We start from the raw sequence: 16738 nt of genomic DNA, 5'->3' as shown, positions 1-16738 counted from the left end.
TCAAATATGTGGTCGCTTAGCAACAAGGAAGCAGCCGCCAGCGGGATTGCAGTGTCTTTGTTCCTGAGGTCTCATGGGGCTACAGGCTGAGGAAACGCTGAGCTGGATTTCCAGACTCTGCAAAGCTCTTTGCCCAAAAGTACTGACCACCCAAGACCCTGCTGTCTGTGACATCCGGGTCTGGCGAGCCTGACTGGGAACCCAGTCTCTCGGCAGTGATGGAGGAAGAAAGCTCCAGCCTCCGGTGGGCTCGTGGGCATCATCTGAGCCTCCAAGAAGGCCCGGCGAGGACGTGTTGGTCTGCTTCAGCCGTTAGAGCCCAGCTGCCTGGGAAGGCCCGGCATGCTGACTACCTGCTGCCCGGTCACGTGTCTTCTTTCTAATTGCCACAGGGCCCTCCTCATCTCCCGATTAAATCTCTTGCCCAGATGTACCCAGTAGGTGGAGCAGGATTTGGTCCCCAATCTCCCGCTCTTTCTGCATCCTGGCCTGCCAGGTTGTACTCCTTTCCTGGGCCTATGCTTCAATATTGTACCAGATGAGTCTCTCTGGTCCCTCCCAGCTTGGTGTGTCTACATCTTCCTTCCCAAACTCACACCAACTCAGAAGTCAACGTAGGCTTCCGAGGCATTGGCTTGGACCTCTCTGTTCCCTCACGTCCCTCGCCATGCTTCCCAGAAAGAAGAATCCTAATCCCTTCTGAGTCTCAGATTCCAAACCAAGAAGTGGTTAAGATTATGTGGGGAAAATAGCAAGGGCTTTCCAATCAGCAAACCTGGATTCAGATCCTGCCTCTAATATTTTCCAGCTGGGTCACTTGGGGGACGTAACCTCTCCATATTCCCTTCCTCTCATCTGTGAAGCACTGATAATAAGTACCTCAAAAGGATGCTGAGACAACTGTAGGGGAAGCCTGGCTTGGGATGGGTGCTCAAGAAACAAAAACACAAAACAAAAAAAGCAAAACAAAAACCACTCCCAGACTGCTTTAATTCCTCTGTCTTCCCCAGTTCCTGTGGGGAGCTCCAAGACTTTTGTCTCTACGTCATTTCCCTCAGAAGGACTTCCCATTCTAACGTGAACCAGAGAAGTTTTAGATCAGGTGACTGCCGAAGCCGTCTCAGAGTGTGTACTTACAAACCCAAAAAAGTACCTTGAAGGAAACGTCCTCCTTTCCTACGGAGATAAAAGTAATTTAAGGCAGACAGATCTGGTTTGAATTCGGACTCCCTCAAACAACAGTTTTGTGACCTGGGCAGACGCTTCCCTTTGCTCAGCTTCTGTGTCATCCTCAAATGTCACACATGGAGGAACGCCATACTTCCTCGTGGGGTTCTGTGGGAACTAAATCCAAAAACTAATATGAGGGAGCCCATCCCAGGGCCTGGCCTGAGGCTCACAGGAGGTATTCGGGTGCCATTGCGGGGTCTGAAGACACTTGACAAACACTGTCCTTATCACGCCTGTTGTGAATGTCCTTTGAAATCCTTACTGTTTATTTTTACCAAATTAGGCATATCTACACTGTTTCGGCAGCAGCTTTAGGAAACCGCATACCTGCTTCTACCTTTGAATAAATACACAGAAAAAAGGTGATTGCAGTCCCATTGCCTTTGGCTCTGGGAAAGTGCTGCATATGCATGAAATGGCAGCTCTTTGGGACTTCCAGACTGCCTGCCCTCTGCAGCACTCCCGTATGCTAATCTCCCCGGTCTGCCCGGCCATCAGCTTGCCCGGTTTGAAACTTTGCTGGCCGTTCAGGATGTGCAAGAGTCTGCAAAACAAAGCTCATCAAGTTAAACAGTTACCCTATGACCCAGCAATTCCCCCCACCACAGGTATAGACCCAAGAGAATCGAAAACATGTCCACACACAAACTTGTTCATGAATGTTCGTAGCAGCATTATTCACAATGGCTAGAAAGTGCAAAAAAGAAAACCCCAAATGTCTATTAATTAATGGATAAACAAAATGTGCTATATCCATATTATATTGGTTTCCTATTACTGCTGTAACAAATTACCAGAAATTTCCAAAACAATACAAATTTATTATCTTACTGTTTTGGAGGCTGAAAGCCCTTAACTGGTTTCACTGGCTAGAGGCAGGACTTGTGCCTTCTAGAGGTTATGAAGGAGGAATCTCTTTCCTTGCCTTTGGTGCTTCCAGTGGCCACTGGATATTCCTTGGCTTGAAGCCCCTCCCTCCATCTTCAAAGAGCAACACGGCAATCCTGCTTTTATCCTTATCCTTATCATAATCCAGGATAATCTTCCCATCTCAAATCCTTAGTTAGTCACATCTGCAAAATCCCTTTTGCCATATAAGATCACATTCCAGGGATGGGCCACGGATGTCTTTGGGAGTCATTACTCAGCCTACTGTACAATAGAATATTATCCAGCCACGGAAAGGAATGATTTACTGATACATGCTACAACACGGACGAAACTGGAAACATCAGGCTAAGTGAAAAAGTGACACAGAAGGCCCCAAAATATCCGATTCCATTTATATAAAATGTCCAGCATAAACAAACTAACGGAGACAAAAGTAGATTAGTGACTGCCAGGGGCTGGAGGGAGGGGCAATGGGAAGTGACTGCTAGTGGGTATATGTAGTTTCTTTTGGGGGGTGATAAAAATGTTCTGGAATCAGATAGTGGCTGGTGATGGTACAACTTTATGAATATACTAAAACCACTAAATTGTACACTTTAAAAGGATGAATTTACGATATGTGAATTATATCTCAATAAAAAATAAGTGCATTAGAAGAAACTTCATCATGCATCAACATTACCTATAAATAATAAAAGTGAAAATATACTTTTTAAATCAAATTGTGGTCTGAGTTGTATTTAAATAAAGTGCTTTCCACCAAATTGTTCAATGCAACTGTATGTCCCCCTGGGAGACAGTCCAGTGTGGTGGTTGAGGGGGGACCCTGGAATCAGGCTTGGTGCCCAAGTTCAAGCCCTGGCTCTGCCCCTTACTAGCTGTGTCACTGAGTCTCAGTTTTCTCATCTGCACAGTGGGGATAATACAAGTACTTGCCCTCAGAGTTGTAAGTATTCAATAAAATAATCCACGTAAAGCTCAGCACATAGTAAGTGCTCGACACACACAAGCTATTGCATTTGTTACCCCACCTCTGCTCTGCGCAGCAGTGGGGAGAAGGAGTGAGATTCTGGCTGACCTAATGGGATCCAAACATCCTCTTTGAGTCTCAGGTTGTCAGTGGGAATTAGAAGGCATCAGAAAGCTTCTGGGGTGCCTGGGTGGCTCAGTTGGTTAAGCGTCCAACTCTTGGTTTCGGCTCAGGTCATGATCTTATGGTTCATGAGTCTGAGCCCCACATCAGGCTCCCCGCTGGCAGTTCAGAGCCTGCTTTGGATTCTCTCTCTCCCTCTCTCTCTCTGCCCCTCCCCTGCTCATATTCTCTCTTTCTCAAAATATAAATTGTTTTTTTTAAGTTAAAAAAAAAAGAGAAGGCATCAGGATGCTTCAAAGGGTAAAAAAAGAAATAAGCTGGTTTGGGGAAGCTTGGTATTCACGCATGCATGTATCCATTTAGTTGCTCATTCCTTCCGTCACTGTTCGTTTACAGACACTGATTGAGAGCCGACTGCATGTATATCTGGCCCCATGATCCTGCTGGAGACAGACTCCCATGGAATGCACTATCACTGCAGAAGACAGATAAAACTCAGGGCAATAAGATGTACCAGGCCCTGTGCTGGAAGTTTATACAGACCCCAGGGTGGGCAAGTGCACGGGGTGAGTGGATGAGAGGACAAAAAGGACAGAGTGGTTAGTCCTAAGGTGGCGAGGAGAGGCAAGGAAAGACTTCATAGAGGAGGTCTAGATACACCACTAGACTAGGCATTCTTGAGTGTGTGCTCACACGTGTGTATATGCATGTGTGTCTGAGTGTGTGTACATAGGCAGTGGGTGACAGATAAAAGAGACAGGATAGAGTGCATAAGTAAAGAAGTTGCATTCTTGGCATGAGCAAACACCCAAAGATATGAGGCTGCCTGGATTTTTGAGGACGTATTGGTAGTTCCTGCAGGCAGTGGCTTGGCTGGAAAGAAGTCAGCTGTGCTAAGAGAAAGGCAACCAAAATAGTTTAGGGAGACAGGAAGTGAGCTGATTGGATTTGCTTTTAAGAAGGTCTTGCTGGGTGTGGTGTGAGAAAAGGCTGGAAACCACGGTTGGGAGACTGTGGCACTGATTAAGCTTTGGGTGCTGGGGACCTGAGCCCAGGCAGGGGTGGAGAAGGACAGGGAGGATCCATTCCCATCCCTACTGAACACCAGCATCCAGCTCTGCATACAGACAGGCAGGCAAACGCTCGCTCCCCTAAAGGCACCGGCACCCCAAAACCACACCAGAGGACACATTGGAGGGTGTGATGATTGCTTTCAGGTGTCAGCTTGGCTGGGCTACATCACCCAGTGGTTCAATCAAACACTAATCTAGGCATGGCCCTGAAGGTATTTGTAGACGGGGTAAACTTCTACAATCAGTGGACTTGAAGTAAAGGCGATTACCCTCCATAATGTGGCTAGACCTCATTCAATCAGCTGAAGGCCTCACAAGCAAAAGCAGGTTTCCTGGAAAAGAAATTTGGTTCTGTTTCTCTGGAGAAAACGGACCAATACAAAGGTTGGTTACCCACTCCTTACAAGGCTCTAGAAACCAGACCTTCTCTGGAGTCCTGCCTGAAGTTGGTGGTGGCTTGTGCTGGTCCCAAGTGAGGGACGATCGTCAGTCACAGATCCCTGGTTGGGAGACACATGAGGCACTGGCCTCCTCCTCTCCTGAGCACATCCCCTCACCACACCGCCGCCTCCTGAGGCTCAGCCCACCCACCGGCCACCCCAGGTCAGGAGGAGGTCCGGCTCGGCATCAGCAGCCTAGCACCGGGTCCTTCTGACCATCTGCCACCTCTTCTCTAGCCAGTCCTCCCCTGTCCCTTGTAGCCAGGCTCCAACGATGGAGGTGCTGCTTCAGTTCCTGTCTGGTGTTTCAGAGGTTCTAGAACTAGAATCGAGCCTTGCTCCCCTTACCCCACCCCCCTTCGCCAGGCCCCAAGAGTCATGCCCCCGGTTTCCAGGATCTGTGACTGGGGTCCTGCTACCTTCTCGGAGGCACCCCTAACCCTGGGCTCCCCACTCAATGTCCACTGCCTAACCCATCACCAAGCATTTGACCATGTGTGAGTCCATCTGGCCGTGGGCCTTGGCCACCCTTGGGCTGGCGTGTCCCACCCTGACTGAGCCCTGGGCTGGGCCCAGGAGGGCATAGCCGCTGCCAGCCCCAGCTGACATGGGCACAGTCACAGCCATTAAGCGGCAGCCAGAGGTGTCCTAAAACAGCCCTCCTCGGGTGAAGGTTAATTTTATTTCCCACAGTGATTCCCAAATTTAATGTGCCTCTGAACCCCCTGGGGATCTTACAAAGCAGATTCGGATTCCATAGCTGCGGTTGAGAGTCTGCATTTATTTATTTTTTACATGTTTGTTTATTTTGAGAGAGAGTGTGTGTGTGTGAGCACGCACGTGCTGGGGAGGGGCAGAGAGAGAGAGAGGGAGAGAGAGAATCCCAAGCTGGTTCCACACTGTCAGTGCAGAGCCTGACTCAGGACTCCACCTCACAAATCATGAGATCATGACCTGAGCCGAAAGCAAGAGTTGAACGCTTGACCGACTGAGCCAGCCAGGCGCCCCTGCATTAATAACAAGCTCCCCGGTGATGTCCGTTTTGCTGGCCCACGGACCACACTTTGAATAGCAAAGCTCTGGAGCCGAAGTTCTCAGCACTGGCTATACATCATAATCACCTGGAGAGCTTTGAAAAATACTTAGCCCAGACTCTGCTTCAGATCAATTAGTCAGAAGCTGACTAGCAGAAGTGGGGGACAAGGGGCTGGGCATTGAAAAACATCTTTGGAGTCTTGTTCATGTTAATTATTGACCAAGGACATACTGAGGGCCTGATTCTGCCCATGTCTCTACATTCGGGCCTGATCCTGCCCATGTCTCTACATTCAGCCCAGAAGCATCTGGGGTGGAGGCTTCCTTTGGTCCCAAAATGACACACTGTGGAGGGGACAGGAGAGTGGGTGGTCACAGCAGCAGCTGCCACCCCCGCCCCTCCCTACAGCTGCCGGCAGCTCCCCCGCCTTGATCTGCACCCCCTCCCACATTCCTGACACAGGCTGCTTCACAGCCTGCGGAGACAGCTTGAGCAAGGAGCTGGTCTTGCAGAACCCTCCCACAACTCTCCAGCAGAGGCCGTGAGGGACGGATGCTGCTCCCCAGTTGAGACTTTCTGACTCCCAGCCAAGTGTGTGTGGGCTCCCTGGACACCCAGCAGATGGCCTCTGTGCTGACTGTGCCCATGTCAGCTGGGGCTGGCAGCAGCTATGCCCTCCTGGGCCCGGCCCAGGGCTCAGTCAGGGTGGGACACACCAGCCCAAGGGTGGCCAAGGCCCACGGCCAGATGGACTCACACATGGTCAAATGCTTGGTGATGGGTTAGGCAGTGGACATTGAGTGGGGAGCCCAGGGTTAGGGGTGCCTCCGAGAAGGTAGCAGGACCCCAGTCACAGACCCTGGAAAGCAGGGGCATGACTCTTGGGGCCTGGCGAAGGGGGGTGGGGTAAGGGGAGCAAGGCTCGATTCTAGTTCTAGAACCTCTGAAACACCAGACAGGAACTGAAGCAGCACCTCCATCGTTGGAGCCTGGCTACAAGGGACAGGGGAGGACTGGCTAGAGAAGAGGTGGCAGATGGTCAGAAGGACCCGGTGCTAGGCTGCTGATGCCGAGCCGGACCTCCTCCTGACCTGGGGTGGCCGGTGGGTGGGCTGAGCCTCAGGAGGCGGCGGTGTGGTGAGGGGATGTGCTCAGGAGAGGAGGAGGCCAGTGCCTCATGTGTCTCCCAACCAGGGATCTGTGACGGACGATCGTTCCTCACTTGGGACCAGCACAAGCTACCACCAACTTCAGGCAGGACTCCAGAGAAGGTCTGGATTCTAGAGCCTTGTTAAGTCTACCAAGCAGTGCCCAGAGTTGGGGGTCCAAATGGTAAGTGCACTATGCCCCGGGTCTGAGGCCCACCCACCACTGTCAGCCAGGCTTCAGATCCACTAGCTCACAAATAATTATTCTTCAGAACAGAACCACTCACAGCACCTGAGGGCACACATTTCTAAAGCTGTTTCCATACACAGGCATTGTCAGGTTGGCCTTGGACTAAGCACCTACCCTTAACAGAGCACTTCCTGAATGATAAGTACTTTACAAATACTGATGAGTTTAGTCATCCCATGACCCCAAATAAATTTTATTAGCCCCATTTCACACATGCAGACACTGGGGCTCAAGTTGAATCTAAGAAGAGCCCAAGTTCATCCTGCTGGGGGGGTGGCAGAGCTGTGAAGGGGACCCCAGGTGTCTGATTCCAAAACTCAGGACCTGTTCACAGGGCTGTCTGTATCATGCTTGCTTCATAAATAAAAACATGGATGGAACTTCAAAAACCAGACTCAGAAATGCCAATGGTCTCAGAAAACAACAACAAAACAGTAAATACAGTGCCATTCTCTGAGACCAGTTAACCAGGAGGGAAAGGATTTTATATAAGCACAAAAGTGCCTTTGGGAATACGAGCCCCACGCATTAACGTAATGATTATTCCTCCCGCCTGGGCTCTAACTATATTTTTATTAGGATGCTTTACATATTCTTTAGCTTTTTTAAAATGCTAAACTGACTCTGAGTCCCCAAATGTGCCCCAAATCTAGGCAATACATTTATAGGAAGTGAAAGCCCCCCACGAAAGAACTCCCAGAGGCCTGAATTAGTGGTTTGTATTGTAAGGAGGTGAAAATCCACATCTCTCCCAGGAATGCCACTGACATAAAATTCAAACCAAACTAAATTTATGGAGAGAAGTTAGCTTGAAGGCTCATCCAGTGGCCTGAATACTTACGATCACGCACTGTTCTAAGATCTGCACCAGGCTCCTCTGTTAAGGTTGCCTGCGGTCCAGACTCTGGAGAGTTTGGTGACTCCACCTGTGGCCAGGAGCAGAGGGAAGCTGGTGATGGGGATCAGGGATTTGAACTCAGTCAGTGACTGAATTTCCAGCTGGGGAGAGAAGCTGTGTATGAGATAAGGTTTCATAAATTATTTTCTCTCTTCAAACTCAATGATTTGCAGAGTCACAGGGTCTCCCATTACTGGTTTCTTGTTATGATGTCCATAATTTATTTCCAAATACTTCAGCATAGAGAGGAACTCAATTTTCCAAGATGTTGCCCTAATTGAGAATCTACAGACCAGGGGTCATGAGCTAACATGCACACTCAGGATGAAGCCCATATGTCAGAAGCGACCGGTGTAAGCACTTCTATTATTTTTTTTCCAACCAACAGCTAAGGCTCCGAAAATTAACATGTTGCATGTCAGAAATGAATTTTATTGGAGAAAATAGTAGCGTATTGGCTAGCAAGATGAATATCAGAAATGAGTTTGCATTGGTGGAATGAAATGGGTTCAGATATGCGGTCTGGCTGAAAATAGTTTGGGGACAATACTCATCTTTGTGTGACAAGGACATAAGAATCCAAGGAGGCCCGTGCCTTTCACCCCTGAGGCACAGTTCTGGGTCTGGTCATTGGTTTAGGAGGCTTTCTCGCCTTGTGATGTCGACCAGAAGCATGGAATCCCCCGGATGGGATTTTGTCCTGTCTGCGTTGTCCTTTCGCGCAAGGTGAGGTTGGATGTAATAGGATGGAGAGAGGGGACTTCGCGGAACTCACAGAACACGTTGTGAGAACTGTCTTATTGCCTGCCTGGCGAGTGAATAATTGTCCACCATGCAGTGGAATTGGGCCTGAAGCCCGCTTTCCTACGTCGCAGGCGTGAGATTGGGGGTGGGGGTGGGGGGCGGCTGCCAATTCTTCCCACCTCAGGCTTCTTTGGCAGCTTCTTAAGATTGCTTGTGACCTGCTCCCCACTTCCTGAGTCTTTCTACAGGAGACAGAACCTCAGGGTATCTTTGTCCTTCATCAGATTCATCATCCTTGCATCTAATTTGCTTTTAATTTTTTTCCTTGGGAGTGAGAGCTGGATCAGCCACAGACAGGATTTCAGAACAGCTCCTGGCAAGGGGTCATCTGATGAGAAGTGATTATGCTCTCATTGGCCAAGCAATTTATTGCCAACCAAATTCTTGTTGCCAGACGAATAAAGCCGGTGTTCATTCTACCCACTCAGGGTCCTAAATGACTTCTTAGAGCCGCCAGTGAGAATCAAAGGGCATTAAAGACAAGTGCTAGGGGGCACCTGGGTGGTTCAGTTGGTTAAGAGTCCGACCTCAGCTCAGGTCACGATCTCACAGTCTGTGGGTTTGAGCCCCGCATCAGGCTCTGTGCTGACAGCTCGGAGCCTGGAGCCTGCTTAGGATTCTGTGTCTCCCCCTCTCTCTGCTCCTCCCCTGCCTGTGCTCTGTCTGTCTCTCAAAGAACTCCCAAAGGAGTTCTCAAAAATAAACAATAAAAAAAAAATAATAATAAAAGACAAGTGCTGGGCAGAGTCTGCTCCACAGGCCATAGCCGAGGGGGACCAGCCTCTCAGACACACAGGTGGACCTCTGCTTGCCCACCTCGTGGCATTCCATCCCTAGAACACTGGGAGGTCAAAGCTGAAGGAGCCCTCCAAATCATCCCACCCAACCCTCTCCTCATCAGAGGAGACAGTTCAGAGAGGTTTCGTGACTAACCCAGGGTCACACAGTAGAGCTAGAAGGAGGGCTGTGGCTACTCCCAAACCATTCCTCAATTCAACTCAATAAACATTTGTCAAAGGCTCAGGGAGTAACCAAGTTCCCCACACTTGGTGAGCTCACACAGATGCAAATAAGCCTGACAAAAGGCAGAAAGTGGACGCACAGTGGTGAGTCATTCAGGAAGCTGAATGGTCCTTGGTCTTGTAAATGGCCTGGAAGCTTCATGAGGGAGGCAGCATTTGGCCTGGGCCTTGAGAGATGAGCAGAGTTTAGAGAGGAGGGAAGAGGGATAGAGGAGGGGCCCTGATGAGAGCTGCCCGAGACCTCTGAGGTTTGCAGTAGGAACACTCTGCTGGGCTCCAGTGGAATGTCCAGAGGCCCCTGCCGGCTCCCCAGATGGGACCTTGCATGAAGTGAGAATTCCAGCTCCATCTCTGGGTCTGGATGGCCCCTGAGGGGGGTTGATGCCCAGCTCACTTCCTTTCCTGGGAGTCCTTCTCTCTTGCCTCCTTCATCTCCTCTCCAGGCTCAATGGCTCCCCTAGAATCTCAGAGTCTCTGGGACACCAGCTGGGTTCTCCTTGGAAAGGCCAATCTCTCAGCCTCCCATCTTCCCTCTGCCTAGCAGCAAACCAACCTCACTGAAGGTGTGTCCAGACCCCTCCGGCCCCCAGAGCACACTTCCCTCTCACTGTCTCATTTCTCTTCACCATGACCCACTGGTATCCATCCTTCCCCCAACTGTGTAGGTGAAAACCTGAGGGTCCCAGGAACTCACCTAGACCCTTCTGCTGGTGTGGGTGGGGCCCCCACTCCAGACCCCATCCTGGGGCAGCAGATCTCAGACCGACCGGCAACTGATTCCTCAGCTCTGAATCCTGCCTCACCACTCACCAGCCCTGTGACTTGGGCAAATTACTCCACTGCTCTCTGCCTCAATTTCCACATCTGGAAAATGATAATAATAATAATGACATTTATCTTGTTTTAAGGATTAAATGTGTTAATACATACAAAGAATAGTGCCTGGCACATAGTAAGTATAGTGCAAGTAGTAGCTGTTATTAGCATTAACTGTGATCTAGGATTCCAGCAGATTCCTCCCATTAGATTACTTAGCATCCCCCTGTGCCCACAGGGGAGTTGCTCAACCTCTGTGCCCACAACAAGGCTGGCCCTCAAGACAACTGGCATTCTTCCTGAGTTTGTCTGGCTTTCTCCCATCCTTGGACCCCCTCTATTTCCCCCTCTACCCTCAACATTTCCTCACCATGAATCCCCTTCCCCACACCCACACCTAGTGGACAGGCTCCCCCAAGAGACTATGTGAGGAAAGCATTCTCTTTGAATTCAAAGGCCTGGGTGGCTCAGTTGGTTAAGCGTCCCACTCTTGATTTTGGTTTAGGTTCCTGAGATGGAGCCCTGCGACAGACTCTACCCTGACAGCGTGGAGCCTGCCTGGGATTCTCTGTCTCTGTCTCTGTCTCTGTCTCTCTCTCTCTCTCCCTCTCCCTCTGCCCCGCCCCTGAAAATAAATACAAATAAAATAAACATTAAAAAAAAAAAGCTGTCCTTTACAATGGTGGCTTGAATGCTCAGTACAAAAAGAGTTGTCTCCTTTAAGAGCCCAGTTTTGAATGAAAAAGAAAGCTTTCCAGTGAGAAGCAGCTTTGAATCAACTTCGGAGCCACAGAAAAAGGATTATCAGCAGAAAACCATATCACCTACTTAATTGCAAAACCATCCCGAAGGCCACAGTCTGGTCTGGGCTGAGTGGCAGCCTTGGGCCCTTATAGCTACTGCTTCCAAGTTCTGCAGAAGACATCACAGTGCAGTAAAGGGGATCTTTGTGGGAGCGCTATTCTCTGATACTGGGGAATAACAGAGGTGACCTATCAAACCGGTGCTTGATTTGACCTGTTGTCCGTTAGAGCCATAATCTTTGGATGCCTAAGAATTACCTTGGGGAAATGGAAGAACCAAGAAAGGGGCAGTTCTGGAGCTCCTAAATGGATCTGGCCATTAATATTGCCCCGGTGCTGAGCCAGCTTTGCCCAATGAGGGAAATAAAATACCACTTTGGATTTGCCTCGACCACCCCCTTTTGTGGGCTGATGACATGTTTTGCGGTGTGCAGGTGTGAAAGGAGCAGAAGCGCCTGATTGACAGTAGGGGCTTGGCAAATGCTTAATGAATGAATTTCCCCAAGGTTGATGATCCACTCATTTCCACTTAAGAACATTCAGGGATCTTCTCAGGGTTGCTGGTGGAGTGTGATTGGTTAAGGGCCTAAGCCACCTTCGTACCCCCCTCCAGCAATGAAGGAAGGAGGATTCTTTAGAAAATTTTATCTCAAGCTTTTCAAGCAGAGATAGTCAAAGCTTAAATAGCTGAGCAGCAGCTTCTCCCTGATGTGTATCAGTGAATTGGAGCTTTTCAGAATCCCCGTGGAGCACCGGGATGGTGGGAGGTATGGAGGGCAGGATGTTGCAAGGGCAGGTTTCCTGGGAGTGTTCGGGAATTCCTAAACACAATGGGAAAGGAAAAACCAAAAAACAGCCAACTCTTGCCCCACACCATCAGAAAAAGTGTCACATTTTATGGAGATTCAACTACCCCCCCTCAACACACATTATCTCAAGGCCAAGTCCTTCCAAGCCACTCAGTTCAGTAGCCTCCAAAGGGGAAAAGATTATTCTAACATAGAACCCCATCTTTCTCTTGGACTGTCGTCACCAGCCTTCTGCCAAGGTTACCTGTCTGTGGTGCTTCATCCAATCATCTTCTACACCATCACTAGAAACATGCTTCCAAGTCACAAATCTGGCTAAGTCAGTTTCCTTCTTATATAGCCCCAATAGCTCCCAATTGTCTTCAAGGTAAAATAAGGATTCTTCAACCTGGCACTGGCCCCCCCACAAGGCATATGGTGTGTTGAGATCCCTGACATGGCCCAGCATTCTCTAGAGGTGCCCTTGCATGGACCACAGCTTGCAGGAACCACAGCTTCTATAGTAGAGCATATTGGTTATTAAATGCAATACTGTACAACCTTGGATGCAAGTAACTTGTTTTGTGAGCGTTCCATAAGACGAGCAAACATTCCTATTTCAAGTTGATAAATTTCAACTTGATAAATGAACGATGTCTTGCAATATGAGTAGTACAGTGATGCTGAATGTCACATGATCACAGCTGAGCCAATGGTTCTCTCTCTCTCTCTCTCTGCGGGATTGTGGAGGATTACCAATGCAATGTCACATTTCCATGAAATCCTCAAAAGGAGGCAAAAGCAAGTGTCATTGGATAGGTTCCTTGTTAAAGTTACACGAAAAGAAAAAGATTCCATGGAGCCAATAGCTAGCAGTGATTCTGTTAGTGACAGTGAAAGTCATCCTACACAATAACCCTCTTCTCTCATGTCTCCCTCACACCAGCCATGAAGGTTTTCAAAGGTAAGTGCAGGCTAATTTGTTTCTTTTTCCTTATATTTTATATTTTCTTTATTACTTTGTATTATATTACAGTATTGTAATCATTTTTATATGAATATTTTGGGGTTGTGGAGCAAATCATCTGACTTTCTGTTGTTTCTTATGGGGAAATTCGCTTTGATATACAAGTGCTTTGGATTACAAGCATGTTTCTGGAATAGGCTATGCTCACAAACCAAGTTTTTACTGTATTTTGAATATTACTCCTGACTCAGTCAACAAGACTACCCTTATTTTTCACCATTTCCTTGTTTGCTTATTTGTTGAATGAATTAAAGGACATCCCAATAAGCAAAGCAATGAATGATATGTAACCTAGCATCTATGACCTTGTCAGCCTCGTGAAGGAAGGAAGCCCAAGGGGGTATGTTGGTGAACAAATAAGGTGTCATCCACAATGACCACAGAGATGGTCACTTGGTCAGTGTCTTTCATAGGTGGGCTATACCCAGGCCAAGTTATCAGCCAGCCAAGTTCAAAATGTAGACTTTTTCAGTGCACCCCCAAATCATCAGTCTTTCAGGGTAAACACAGCTCAAAAGACACTGACGCAAAGTAAGAATGCAACCTAACTATTCATAAAGGTGAAGATAGCTTCCTGCCCTCCAGGACCCCATCCTCTCAGCTTCCAGTCTAGCTGGCAGGAATAAGGATTCTCTTCTGGAAGCCCCAGTAAGCATCTCACTGCATCACTTCGGTTCTCATTAGGTCATGTAGCCATCACTGAATTCGTCCCTTGTGGTCAGGACAGGAACATTATGTTCTGATTGCCTGAAAGCTACATCACCTGGGGATCTGGGGGTGTTTCATCCTTATGCCAAGAGTTGGTGGATGAAAAAGAGGGAAATAGGATACTGGCGCCACAATGCTCCTTGGAAAATCCAGCTGACGCCCACCATACCAGGATACTCTTTTAGGGCATTGAGGAGACCAAAACATTCTTCAGAGGCTTGCTTGCTTGTTGTGTCTGAATAAGACAAGAGGAATATTAGGAGGCAGAGAGAATTATTTTCACTAAGATCCATGAATTGTCCTCACCCCAAAACAGACCTGTCTCTAGGACAGATCTGGGGCTAGACTACCACCCCTCCTCTCTGAAGCCCACTTTCTGTGTTGGACCCCTTCCTTTCTGCTGGCACATTCTGTCTTTATCCAGATGGGTTAACATCACTGATTCTCTCCCAAAGCTATCGGTGAGTCACCATGCCCAGCCTCACCCATCCCAGATGGGTACAGGTGTTCTTGGCTTTGACTCATCCACCTTGATATAAATGAAGTGCATCTCCACAGTTCCTCCTACTTTTCTTAGTGCTGTCCTGACTTAGGGCTGTCAGCAGCCCAATGAAATGGCACCAGGTAGAGACCTCCATGCTTCTTTCCTAGGTGATGTGATGAAAGAAACGAGAGGGCAATCAACATGCCTGTGTCCATATGGCTAGATAGGGCCAAGCTACAAGCTCCCATAATGAACCCCCGCCCGTACTTGTTACATAAATGAAGCTGCCTGTGGAGGTCCGTAAGCAGGTAACAATCCAGTCTCTCTTCAACTCACCGCCAAAATGGAAGACTAGCCCTCGTAGTGGAGGTGAAGACACTCTTCTCTTAGCCACTCCAAGCAATTTGCTGATACTTTCTCCTATCCTTGGCCCCTAAGCCAACCTCAGAGGCACTGCCCTTGTTATTCATAGGCTGGAGGGACAAGTCTTCTTGACGCTGGGGCAGGAGGGTGGGGGGAGCAGCTGTGTGACAATCGGTCCCCAAAGACTGCCACGGCTCCTATCTAGATGCAGTCAGTGCTCAGATAAGATAAGACAAATGGCAAACAACATTTGGACTGACAGATGCCATTTATTAACGTGCTCTAGATCAATGGCATCCGAAATTAAAACGTTCTATATCTGTCACATGTCCTCAGCAGGCCCTCTGGCAGGGTAGAGATGCCAGCTACAGATTGGTGTGAGGGTAAGGACGTGGAGGAGGGGAAACTGTCAACCTTGGGGCATGTGGCACTTCCCACCAGAGCCACAAGCAAGGCTCCCCAAACTGTGAAGGCTCCAGAAGCTTCTCAAATAAGTCAGAGGATTGGGAGATGGAAGTCCAGACAGTAAGACTCCACAGCTGGAGAGTCGAGGGGCATGTTCTTCAGAGTTTCCCAGAAGATCAGGTGTTGTCCTGGGCATGGGACTGAAACATCCAGGCCTCCATGCCTCCCATGGAGAAAACCAGCCCACAACAGGAAAAAGCCTGTTTTCTGGCCCCCTATGGGATCTGTGGCTGCCCCATCCCATATCCCTCCAGCAGCCCAAGTTCACTGGCAGTTGTGAAGACAGTCCTCAGGCCTCATCCCCTGCGCCCAGTCTCTTGTCTCTGCCTGTCTGACTTCTCTTAGTGGCCCAGCACAACCATGAAGTGCAGTGAAGTTCATGCGAGGGGCTGGGGGGTGGCAGAGGGTAGAAAAGTGCCCCACCTTCTCGTTCTCCACTGGCACAATTCTGAGGCAAGGGCCACATGGTTTTTGGAAGGCCCCCAGGGGAATGCCCACAATGGTGACTCGTTAATTAGCTCTTTGTCATCTGTATCTAACTTTCCCCACTTCCTCCTGGCATCCAGGGATCACTTTCTGGATAAATAGTGTGCCCTTGCCTTCCAGGAATGCTTCTATGTTTGCTCTGTACCCTCTTCTCTTCCTCGGAGCCTCCCTAGGGTCATAGAGCTTTGCAAGCAGAGGACACAAAAAGGCCCATTCTTTCCTCTTGGCTCCACCCTGATTGACTACAAATCCCAGAACACTGTGGGCCCCTCTCCTGCCCTCACTCTCACCTTGGCCCCGGGCTTGCCAGTTGGCAGCCCAGCCACAGCTGGGGGTTTTCTCTAGATCTTCCTGGACCTGGTGGAGCCCCAGAATCTGTGTAGGCACAGCCAAATGATATGGTAGTAGAAACAAGGACAGTGCTTGGCTTCTAGCTATGGCATTAGCTATGTGGCTTTGAGGAAAGACACATAGCCTCTCTGAACCTCAGTTTCCCCATCGCTATAATTGGGAAAGTATCCAAACCCATCTCACGTGGTTGTGGCTACAGTCAAACAAGGTAAATATATGTGAAACTCTTTGTAAACTCTAACGTTTTCCACGGCTGGTATTCAGCTAGTACACACTAGAACAACTCTGTCATTCAGGGCTGCTGTTGGCTCTGATTGGTTGGAACCTGTGCTACCCCTATTATTAAATATTTCACATATCACTTCTGACTAACACTACAACTACATGCACATCTTGTTTCTCCTGCTTGGCAGCAGCTGGCCATGCTCCCTGAATAGTAGAATCATAGCTCGTCTCTGAGGAGAGTCCTGGGGAGGGCCATGTTCCTCTGAGCTCCCCCCTAATCTGACTGTGCCAAGAAAAAATGTTGAATACCAGACACACAGGCATCCCCCAGATAGAT

General features: G+C 48.8%; 1 long non-coding RNA gene across 1 annotated transcript; it reads right to left on the bottom strand.

The window, feature by feature from the left end:
* Positions 1–1466: 1466 nt before the first annotated feature.
* On the bottom strand, positions 1467–4871 carry LOC123602574. Its single transcript, XR_006714502.1, has 2 exons — positions 4711–4871; positions 1467–1774 (listed from the first exon to the last, which is right to left on the bottom strand). It is a non-coding gene; the product is annotated as an uncharacterized LOC123602574 (long non-coding RNA).
* Positions 4872–16738: the final 11867 nt, after the last annotated feature.

Source organism: Leopardus geoffroyi, chromosome D1 (assembly GCF_018350155.1).
Source record: "Leopardus geoffroyi isolate Oge1 chromosome D1, O.geoffroyi_Oge1_pat1.0, whole genome shotgun sequence".
Classification (NCBI taxonomy): Eukaryota; Metazoa; Chordata; class Mammalia; order Carnivora; family Felidae; genus Leopardus; species Leopardus geoffroyi.
The sequence above is the reverse complement of the archived record's forward strand: the minus strand, read 5'-3'. Positions and strand labels throughout refer to the sequence as shown.